Source organism: Dreissena polymorpha, chromosome 8 (genome assembly GCF_020536995.1).
Source record: "Dreissena polymorpha isolate Duluth1 chromosome 8, UMN_Dpol_1.0, whole genome shotgun sequence".
Lineage (NCBI taxonomy): Eukaryota > Metazoa > Mollusca > Bivalvia > Myida > Dreissenidae > Dreissena > Dreissena polymorpha.
The window spans coordinates 5,227,564-5,233,123 of NC_068362.1; positions in this window are offsets into that span (position 1 = coordinate 5,227,564).

The window sequence follows — 5,560 nt, forward strand, 5'->3', positions numbered from 1 at the left end:
ATAAATACTCACGTTTAAATATATTTATAAGAAATTTAAAAATGACGTGAATGTATATCCTTATTTATAGTTGCAAACGTTTGTTTGATCAAGGTCCCCTGGTAGACTTTGCAATATATATATAATATATTTACTCGCAATATAAACGCAGATAATGTTTGTCCCGAGCAAAGCTCGGGATTTTTGACAAAATTGAGTTAAGTACTACAGTCGACCAGATTATATATGAACACAATTAATGACGCAAAATAACAATTGCAAGAGTACTTTTATTGAAGTTTAAAATATGAAATCCATTACAGGCGTAAATACGCCTACACCGTGTTGGCCACAATTCAATTCTTGTTCATAATATTTTGATCCAGTTGTTGTCCACTCGTCAATAAGAATTATTTGCAGACATTTGACATAGTTAACGTTGAGCTTCTGTAGACTGCGTGTACCAATGTCGATAAGATCGGCATTAGGAGACTGCAGCATCCATTCTTCATGGCTTATACATTTCACTATTTCCTTCTTCAGAGACTTGAGGGTCTGTTTAGATGTGTGACTTGAGGTAATGTCATGGTGAAATACCATCGACCTTCTGGAAACAATTAAATAACGTTATTTTGACGAAAAGGCTGTAATACCATAAATTGATCTTGTTATTTAATTTAGATACTTCTTGATAAAGCAAATCTTGGTTTTATCTTTATTAGAGACCCAAGCCCATGCTTGGTGAAAGAGTCCTTCTTAACCAACTCAAGTTTGTCTCTTACTATTCCGCCATTTCTAAAGTAGCAAACTTAGTGCCTCCCGTACGACCCACACAAATAGAACATCTAATTCTAATCAGAAGTAACAAAGTTCTTCCATATTCAACCACTTAACTCAATGTATAACTGCCATGATCTAGACATCTTCTTCTAAATGTGCGCCATGTTAAGCGGATGAACTTAGAAATTTGTCAAAGTTCAACGTCAAATAAATTGGTGTTAATAGAATCTACAATTCCTTTAGATATGCCTTTCATAAACGATATCTTACTTTGATTCGTTGGATTTACTTAAGCGATCATAAAGTTCATTAACGATCATATAAACGTTTGCGTTAGGGTTTATGCCATCAGAGAAAAAAACAATGTTCGTTTTTTTGAGCTGTACTATCCAAACCTTGTAAACAGATTGTGTTCAAGTATAATCTGGGCGCCTCTCGTATATAGTGTCAACGATTTAATCGAAATATTTGTCACATTTCAATGTAAATGTTTTGCTTTACGTCAAAAGTATGTGTACGTACTCGCCGATCAAAACGTTTGTATTGTAGACTGACTGCTATTTTGTATAGTCAAAATTGACGGTTACCACCGGATGTTTAGTATAGGTCATGAGGAAATAAAAAAAACCTGTCTTATATATGTTGACATTAGTAATAATTCTGTATCTACGTAAAGTTATATGCATACAAGGAGAAAATTCAAGGCACAATTGAATTATCATTATTTATATCGTATTATTTTGTATTCCCTATTAACATAGGATTGGACGATGGTCAAATCATAGCCGGAATGATCTTTGGATGGATCGGAGTTACTGTGACGACAGTGAACTTGATATTCATTTGTGTAAGTTCTTACGCGGAAGGTACTTTTTTTTCTAAAGTACTGTTACATGAAATTTACTTTTTTTAAACAATAACAACCAAACTTGTGAGTACACCGTTGTACATTAGGAACAAAACATATACTTTTAACGTTTGTTACATTAACGTGAAAATAGGGCATGCTACGTGTGCTTATAACCGTAAGGCACTGAGTTTGGTGTATGTTTTGCATGTGTTACAGTACATATGCACATGTTTCGGTAAAGGAATTCAGTGTTGCGCACAAGTAGTAAGACACGATACCGTATTATATATTCAAACCATTCTGTTCCATCGGTTAATTTGTCGGTAGATGTTTTAGTCCCTCTGTCCCGAAACTTTTCCGGGCTGTAACTGCCCCGTGCATTTCAAAATAACTAAGCACACGTGTTCACCTATAAGAGACGAAGTGTCGCGCACAAGAACTTACGACCTGTTTTGTTCTAATTTTACAAACGTGTGCGGCCTGCAGTGGCGACGGGACGTATTTATGTCTACCAATTCAAAATGTGATTCGTTTAGACGTAAGAACTGTGAGTATAAGGTATCGATCAATTTTGGTTTACATTTAATATGAACATTTGTATGTACAAATAAGCTTGACATATGAAACAGACACTTACAATTTACTTCTAAACGTTTTTGTGTGTACCGCCCTGCTTACAAGTGTTTATCTTGCTATTTCGATTATGCTGTGATAATGCGCGCTTTGTTTGTTTAATGAATGAAATGCTGTATCATTTATTGGTTATCTAACTCTACAATCAGGACCAGTATTTGCGGAGAACTTGTCACGCATTTTGAGCGCTAAGGTAATTGTGATGAAAACATATATGCTAGCATGTACAAAATATATAAATCCATCAGCGCTGGTATCATTTTATTTCATGATTTCCGATGGTTTATAGAGAACTATCATTAAATGAAAACTGATAATCTCTGTTTCAAACAATCAATATTAACATTGAAAACTATCGAAAATTGTCACTGCTATATTGTGAAATGACGTCGTTTCCATTGCGTTACGACGTCATTATATCAGCGTCAAACACACACATTATCAGTTGTAAGCATAAAATAAAAATAAATTTTGCTGTACTTGGTGGACAATACATTTTAATTCACTCGTGATCATAGACACAATATATTTTGTATGATCGTTCATAATTTAAATCGATATTTCAACAAAACCAACAAATTATTTTTAAATACACAAACAAGACTGAAATTAACTGAAATTTTAATGAATAATTCACACTCTTGAAAGCACCCAACACAAATATTACTATAAGGATATGTTAACAGTCACAATACAACATCAACGTTTTCACCAAGTTACATAAAATGAAAAGCAGTAGCTTGATATGTAAGCTAATAACACATACTAAATTATATGTTCTGTGAGATGAAAATGATGCAGCACAAAACTTTAAAAAACTACGGTCGATTTTAGCTTAATGAATTCATGGTTTTGATACTGTTAGCTGTAACTTGTGAAACATAGCACGTTGCTCTTAAGTTAACTGTACACAGCAATCAATAAACACGTTTAACATACGATCACGCATGTTCATGCTTGCAAGAGAGAGATATGTTAAATGATACGTTAAAAGGTTTCAGTCAATTGACTTGATATATATTTGATATGCATGAATAAGAGATATTTGCCTTTATTAACAACATAATCGTACAAAGATTATTTATTCAGGTTTATGTTGTTTAAAGGTGGAGGCATTAATTTATGCACTTGTCTGTAAGCCGTGCTTGTCATACTGTTTTTGTTCTTATAGTGAGCCCTTTTATTATGTTTATTATGCAAAAAGTCACAAATCATCAATCGACACGGCATATTGCAAACAAAACCAGTATCCTCTAACTCAAATGTAGTGGTCACGCTTAGAGGTCAAACATTTTACAAGACCATTAAACAGCTTGGCCGAACAGAAGATTCGTCATTTATCAAATAATTAAAACGACCACACCTGAATGACGACTCCTTACGTGCAATACATGCGTACACAGCTTTGAGGTAAATGTAACACTTGCATGTCACTTCAAACAGTACTTTCTTTATTTACTTGACAGGTTAACAAACTCGCTAAAATAACTGTAGCGTGGGAGTCTCAATACATACACATAAGTGTCCCCACCTAAACATTTGAGATAAACATTGGTTTTAGATCAGTTTTCATTTTAATTTATGACATTTATTTATGATTATCTATCACAAATCAGTAGTATAGTATATTAAGGGTATTCATATAACCTGAATCATATGCACTTAAATGTCGGTTTATGTAATAAATCGTGATACGTCGATTTTGATAGGCCCAAATAGCTCAAAAGCGGTATGTTTACAAGTCGTAGTATGCTAAATACTGTTTGAACAAGTGTTACATGGTTAACACTGTCGTTTTCTGAATAAACAACTTACATTTATGTAATTCTCATAATACAAAAACAAAATTATATACATAAAATACATAAATAGATATGTATTGATAACATTTCTGTTCGCACATGGATAATCATGTCGAGGAATTAATTTCTTGCCCTTGTACAATATTTGTTTGCGAAAACTTTTCTTAGGAGTTATCACTTTTTTTAACTTGTTTTGGATATATATGAAGTCTTATGATTACAAAAATATCTCTCACTGCCGATTTACGTTTGAAAAAAACCCACACACCAAGGCCTTAGTATTTGGATCATTGTGTATATATGTAATTTAATTAAGGTTTGTCTTCTATCGTTTTAAATGTCAAACTTTTGAAAACACAGACACACATAAATATGACGATATTTTACCTTTCAACAGCACATAGTCACACCAAGTTTGGTACCTAGCAAATCTTGAAATTATCAAACCTAATATACTTACGTATTCTAGGATGAAATAATCAGTTTAATCAACACTCATTCACTCTCTCGACCACTCGTCGAACCCGATCCCCTATGTATTGTGGAGAGGTTGAATCGGTTTATCACTCTTTTATAATTATTTACTTATCAAAGTAAAACTTGTTTCTGCAAGACTATCTATCTGATCATTTACCTGCGATACTAGTGTTCGTGATAAAGTGCCAAATAATATAATAAGACTACAAACCGTTGGTCTTATTCGTTGACTGATTTATGAGGATAATAATAACATAAATATCTCGACTAGTTTGAAGCAAATACATTCGAAAAAAATCGGGATTCATGGAATAAATTTAAGGCGGGTTATATTTACCAAAATTCTGTTTGGAAACAGTTATCGTGATAAGTGGTAAGCACGTCTGGAAATATGATTTGTATCCGTACGATCAGTAAACAGAAAACAGGAAGCATAACACACTAGAGCAAATATAGTATTTTGACGGTGAAACACATATTTTGCAACAACATATAGTACAATTCGCTACAAAATAATGATTTTCCTTTCGTTTTTTTTCTTGATGTATGTATAGACGTATGCTTAAGAATTTATCGAAGTATCTTTTTTGCTCAAGTGATCAGGACTTGCATCGCAGAACATTTTTGACTCTCATAGGTATGTCTATATATGTGTCAAACAAGTAATACAAATAGCGGCCATCGCCCGCCGCTGCGCGACAGGCTTTTTCCCGTGTTAGTCATAGGGTCAATTATGTTAACAAATATATATTTTTAATTACTACCTGGGTCAGTAAGTGTGTTTGGCATGTTTAATTATTGTCGTTTTTCTGCTTTCAGACCCTATTCACGGTCTTTAAGTTATAATTGTCATTAATTATATCGTAAGTACTGAATAAAAAACCAGTAAACTAAATGTGTTGATGCTGACAATTCATTAAAATGTGACAATATTCTTTGAATTATCTCTTATCAAAGCGTACGCTTTGTTTAATAAAGTGTTTCACGATAACACACAGCTGAGTCTGAAACGAAGTGTAGTTTACTAACTAAACTACTT